The sequence below is a fragment of the Bos javanicus genome, chromosome 7 (assembly GCF_032452875.1).
Source record: "Bos javanicus breed banteng chromosome 7, ARS-OSU_banteng_1.0, whole genome shotgun sequence".
Classification (NCBI taxonomy): domain Eukaryota; kingdom Metazoa; phylum Chordata; class Mammalia; order Artiodactyla; family Bovidae; genus Bos; species Bos javanicus.
In genome coordinates, this window is record NC_083874.1 from 19,513,543 (window position 1) to 19,520,340 (window position 6,798).

A 6,798-nucleotide genomic window follows, 5' to 3' on the forward strand; every position below is an offset into this window, starting at 1 on the left:
AATATCTACATGTACATTTCTTCATTTCAAGAGTATTTTTCAGGACTTCCCTGGTGGTCTGGTAGTTAAGACTTTGCCTTCCAATGCAGGGGACGTAGGTTCCATCCCTGGTCAGGGAGCTAAGACCCCACCTGACTCGGAGCCAAAAAATCAAAACAGAAGCAGTATTTGTAACAAATTCAATAAAAAAAATCAAACAAAAAGAGTATTTTGCAGGGCATTCTAATAATAAACTACAAGCTACAAAATTCAGTCAATTCCCCAGTGCCTTTTTTGATCCAATATCAAAAGACTAGTTTGTTCACGTTGAAAAAAAAAAAAAAAAAAGAAATAGAGACTCTGGGAGTAAAAGTGAGGGACAGGGACAGACAGACTCCAAAAAGCATTGAGGCACCGGGAGTCTATGAATGTTCTAAAAAGTTTTTTTTACAGATCCACAAGCTTCTTTCTTGTGGGATTTTTCTAAAACCTGAAATAAGGGCAAGAGATCATGGGAATCCAAAAAATCGAGGCTCCTGCTGCTAAGTCACTTCAGTCGTGTTCGACTCTGTGACCCCATAGACGGCAGTCCACCAGGCTCCCCCGTCCATGGGATTCTCCAGGCAAGAACACCGGAGTGGGTTGCCACTGCCTTCTCCAATGCAGGAAAGTGAAAAGTGAAGTCGCTCAGTTGTGTCCGACTCCTAGCGACCCCATGGACTGCAGCCCACCAGGCCCCTCCGTCCATGGGATTTTCCAGGCAAGAGTACTGGAGTGGGTTGCCATTGCCTAACTCCCATCTTACGGATGGAAATACTGAGGCCTGGAGAGGACTCAGAGCAAACAGGGCGCTCTGCCAGGGGGCCTGGCAGAGCAGGCTGGATCCTGAGAGCAGTGGAAGCAGGGAAGGTCTGGAGCCCAGGTGTGGTGGCTGGGCTGTGTGCTGAGAAAGGGAAACAGACTGTCCGGGTAGACGGAGGCGGAGGAAGGCGGAGGAGGACCACTGCCGTCAGGGGTGTTTGCTTTCTTCCCTTGGGGCAGCCGAACAAAAGCTGAACCTGACTCCTGCTGCCGGCAGAGAAACTGGAGCCCTGGGGCGGGCGGGGCGGGGCTGTGGGGGTGGGGGTGTGCTGCGGGGGGAATGGGAGGATGGAGCGCAGCTTCTCCTCTGCTTCCTGCTCCAGGCCTAGCATCAGCCACTCCTGCCCCAGCCTTTGGTGTCTCTGCTCGCTGCACAGCCCCACACCCAACCCCAGAGACTCTCACACCCAGATGGGGTTTTTAACACCCCTCTGCCTCCACCCCTGCCTTCTGACTCTGTGCTAGGCACCTATCAAAACACAGTCATGTCCCAAATTAGGTAAATTTTTTTTTTTTGCGGCCCAAACTTTTTGAAGAATTTTATTTCAACAGAACTCTGCTTCTGAAATTAACAATGCTATAAGCATCTGAATGCAGAGTTCCAAAGAATAGCAAGAAGAGATAAGAAAGCCTTCTTCAGCGATCAATGCAAAGAAATAGAGGAAAACAACAGAATGGGAAAGACTAGAGATCTCTTCAAGAAAATTAGAGATACCAAGGGAACACTTCATGCAAAGATGGGCTCGATAAAGGACAGAAATGGTATGGACCTAACAGAAGCAGAAGATATTAAGAAGAGATGGCAAGAATACACAGAAGAACTGTACCAAAAAGATCTTCACGACCCAGATAATCACAATGGTATGATCACTCATCTAGAACCAAACATCCTGGAATGTGAAGTCAAGTGGGCCTTAGAAAGCATCACTACGAACAAAGCTAGTGGAGGTGATGGAATTCCAGTTGAGCTCTTTCAAATCCTGAAAGATGATGCTGTGAAAGTGCTACACTCAATATGCCAGCAAATTTGGAAAACTCAGCAGTGGCCACAGGACTGGAAAAGGTCAGTTTTCATTCCAATCCCAAAGAAAGGCGATGCCAAAGAATGCTCAAACTTTACCGCACAATTGCACTCATCTCACACGCTAGTAAAGTAATGCTCAAAATTCTCCAAGCCAGGCTTCAGCAATACGTGAACTGTGAACTTCCTGATGTTCAAGCTGGTTTTAGAAAAGGCAGAGGAACCAGAGATCAAATTGAGGACATCCGCTGGATCATGGAAAAAGCAAGAGAGTTTCAGAAAAACATCTATTTCTGCTTTATTGACTATGCCAAAGCCTTTGACTGTGTGGATCACAATCAACCGTGGAAAATTCTGAAAGAGATGGGAATACCAGACCACCTGACCCGCCTCTTGAGAAACCTATATGCAGGTCAGGAAGCAACAGAGAGCTGGACATGGAACAACAGACTGGTTCCAAATAGGAAAAGGAGTACGTCAAGGCTGTATATTGTCACCCTGCTTATTTAACTTATATGCAGAGTACATCATGAGAAACGCTGGACTGGAAGAAACACAAGCTGGAATCAAGATTGCTGGGAGAAATATCAATAACCTCAGATATGCAGATGACACCACCCTTGTGGCAGAAAGTGAAGACGAACTAAAAAGCCTCTTGATGAAAGTGAAAGTGGAGAGTGAAAAAGTTGGCTTAAAGCTCAGCATTCAGAAAACGAAGATCATGGCTTCCAGTCCCATCACTTCATGGGAAATAGATGGGGAAACATTGGAAACAGTGTCAGACTTTATTTTTGGGGGCTCCAAAATCACTACAGATGGTAACTGCACCCATGAAATTAAAAGACGCTTACTCTTTGGAAGGAAAGTGATGACCAACCTAGATAGCATATTCAAAAGCAGAGACATTACTTTGCCAACAAAGGTCCGTCTAGTCAAGGCTATGGTTTTTCCTGTGGTCATGTATGGATGTGAAAGTTGGACTGTGAAGAAGGCTGAGCGCTGAAGAATTGATGCTTTTGAACTGTGGTGTTGGAGAAGACTCTTGAGAGTCCCTTGGACTGCAAGGAGATCCAACCAGTCCATTCTGAAGGAGATCAGCCCTGGGATTTCTTTGGAAGGACTGATGCTAAAGCTGAAACTCCAGTACTTTGGCCACCTCATGTGAAGAGTTGACTCACTGGAAAAGACTGTGATGCTGGGAGGGATTGGGGGCAGGAGGAGAAGGGGACGACAGAGGATGAGATGGCTGGATGGCATCACTGACTCGATGGACGTGAGTCTGAGTGAACTCCGGGAGTTGGTGATGGACAGGGAGGCCTGGCGTGCTGCGATTCATGAGGTCGCAAAGAGTCGGACACGACTGAGCAACTGAACTGAACTGATGGCTACAGGCCCTCTGGTATTATCTCTGTTATGGTTGAGGAGACCCATGTGATTGATACCTGGATTCCTGGTTTCTCTGAATAGAAATTGTAGATAAAAAATATGAGATGCTCTTCCTGATTAAAAGCATTCTCTCAATTTACAACAAAATTAAAAACCAATGATATGGTTTGGTCTAACACTGACTTCAAGTTCTCAGGAATTCTTAGGGGTAAATGTGAACACTAACTAAGAATTGATTCCAAACGGAATGAAAATTGTAGGATCAGTCTGCAATAAATGAAGCTGAAAAGAAAGTGAAAGTGTTAGTCACTAAGTCGTTTCCAACTCTTTGTGGCCCCATGGATTGTAGCCTGCCAGGCTCCTCTGTCCATGGAGTTCTGCCAGGTAAGAATACTGGAGTGGGTTGCCATTTCCTTCTCCAGGGGATCTTCACAACCCAGGAATTGAACCTGGGTCTCCCCCATTGCAGGCAGATTCTTTAACATCTGAGCTACCAGGGAAGCCCCAAATGAAGCTGACCCCATGCCAGATTTTGTAGGGATTAACAAGCCATTTATTCCTCGTTCTCTTTCTCTCTCACTTTCTCCCACCCCAGTCCCTCTCTCTCTTAATCAGTGCACTTTCCTCACAGTCAAGACCCTATCCTGCTCCTAGTAACACAGTCCAGGGAGAAGGCGGGCCTCTCATTTGCTAGCTGTGTGACCTTGGGCAAGTTCCTTAACCTCTCTGAGCATCCTTTACTCATTTAAATAGTGGAGATAATAAAAGCTCTCATCCCACGTGATTGTTAGGAGGATTAAATAGACTGACGTCTGCCAAGCACCTGGAAAGTTCCTTAGAGTGTTTGAAAATAAAAACAAAAATAGGATGAAATAAATAAAAATAAATTCAACAACATGAAATTTAAATTTTAAATAAATAAAATGAAGGAATGTTAAAATTGATAAATAATAAAAATACATTTAAGAATTGGTTGGGAGGGCAGAATTCCCTGCTCTGAGTTTCCTCTACAGGGGGTACAGGTTCAGTCCCTGGCCAGGGAACTGAGATCCTGCAAGTTTCGAAGCACGGCCCAAGTAAATGAATGAATGAATGAATGAATAAAACCAGGCTTTTTCCTCTGCCCCATTTTTTATGTCGCTTTGTTGACAAAGGTCCATATAGTCAAAGCTCTGGTTTTTCCAGTAGTCATGTACAGATGTGAGTGTTGGACCATAAAGGAGACTGTGCACTGAAGAATTGATGGTTTTGAAATGGGGTGCTGGAGAAGACTCTTGAGAGTCCCCTGGGTAGCAAGATTGAACCAGCCAATCCTAAAGGAAATCAACTCTAAATATTCACTGAAAGGACAGATGCTGAAACTGAAGCTCCAATACTTTGGGTACCTGATGTGAAGAGCTGACTCGCTGGAAAAGACCCTGATGCTGGGAAAGGCTGAGGGCAGGAGGAGAAGGGGACGACAGAGGAGGAGATGGTTGGATGACATCATCGACTCAATGGACAAGAGTTTGAGCCAACTCTGGGAGAAAGTGAAGGGTAGGGAGGCCTGGCATGCTGCAGTCCATGGGGTTGCGAAGAGTCGGACACAACTGAGCAACTGAACAACAACCGGCATGTTCCTCTGCCTGGTTTTCGACATTCTCTGCTCCAGCCAAAAGAACTTCTTCATCATCCCATAATGCCTCTGTATCAAACAGGCTCAGCCCAGCCTCCAAACCTTTGCCCATACTGGTCCATATCCTCATATCCATATCCATATCCATACATATCCATATACCTCCCCTCCCCCTCGCCCGCCATGGGTCTTCACTTGTCTGAATCTTCCCGGGCTTTCGAGGCTCTGCTCCAGCACCACCTCCTCCAGGTAGCCTCCCAGATTGCCTGGGGCCACACCTGGCTGATGGGGAGGCCCCATCATGATAGAAAGACTAAGGGCTCTGAAGTCAGACACGTGTGGGCTTGAATCTCCCTGTTGCTGCTTTGCTCTGTGACAAGAAAGCCAAGTTAACCTCTCTGGAACTCAGTTTCTTTGTGCTGTAATTGCGGAGTTTAGCCTGACAGAGGGCAGCCACAAAGACCAGTGATCAGGAAGGCTGGCTGTCTGACTGTGTGAATTCGCACTCAGCTTCTGTCACTCTGCCCTGGACTGCCCTCCACCCCGGCAGGGACTAGGGATAGGAGAGTTAGGAGGGAGTAAGGATGACTGAGGAAGTTCATAGCCCATGATAGAGCTGCAAGGGATGCCAACTGGATCCTGCCTCAGGGCCTTTGCACTGGCTGTTCCCTCTGCCTGCAATGCTTGTCCTTCAAATATACACACAATTTCCTCCTCCTTTCCCCTCTAATCTTTGCTCTTGTATTAGCTTCTTGGTGGGGCCTTTCCTGACAACCTGCTTCATTTTCTAAATATTTATTTATTATTATTTTATTATTTATTTATTTTGGCAATTTATTAATTTTTTTTTTTCTTTGGCTGTGCCGGGTCTTAGCTGTGGGACTCAGGATCCTCAGTTTTCATTGTGGCATGCAAACTCTTAGCTGCAGCATGCGGGATCTAGTTTCCTGACCAGGATTCAAACCCAGGCCCCCTGCACTGGGAGCATGGAGTCTTAGCCGCTCGACCACCAGGGAAGTTCCCTGACAATCTGCTTTAAAACTGAAACCATCTCCACTCTCCTGGATGCTTCTAATTCCCTTTCTTTACTTTCTTTGTCTGCCTGGTACAAAGCATGCCTTTTCACTTAGTTATCTTGTTTATTAACAGCATCCATCACCCACACGTGGCTGTCAGCTCCACGAGGGCAGGGGTTTCTGTTTGCCCTGTTTATTGCTGTCGCCTTTGTGTCCAGAACAGCACTGGATACAAGTATTTGCTGAATACTCAACAGCAAGATATCTGGATCCCTGCGAAAGTGAGACCCCAGAAGAGCCAATGGTCACTGTATCTGGGAGTAGAGATCTTCCAGAAGAAATGTTCTTGGAGCCAAATTGTGAAGAGTGGGGAGGATTTGATGGGGAGCAGTACAGGGAAAGGCCAGATGGAGGGAACAGCCGGGGCAAAAGCATGGAGGCTGGAAAGCTTGAGCAGGAGGCAGTGTGGAGATGAGGGCAGCAGGGGGCAGTAGAGAGAAACGGGAGAGGTGGCCAGAGGATAAAACGGTAAACTTGAACCTGTGGCTGGTAGGGAACCAGGGAGGGGCTTGGTCATAAGGAAGTTGCCAAAAGAATGTGACGAGCGACACAGGACAATGGTGCAAAGGCCCAGTAGACCTTCAGCCCGGTCCTGGGAGACAGGAGTCTGAAGTTCAGAGATAGCGGGCATCTCAGTGGCCTCAGACTCACCTCTGTCTTCTTAAATCGTGCCCGGAGGGTCTTCATAGCTAGCGTCTGGTGTTTCTCCTCTCCCCAGACCTCCTGAGAAAAGCCAGGAGGTGAGGGACGTCAGTTCTGGGGGCAGGTGGGTCATCTGCTTCTCACTCCTCAAAAGTACCACTTCCTCCTCCCCAGGCCATCCCAGCCCTTAGAGCAGGTCACAGACCTATTTCATCTTC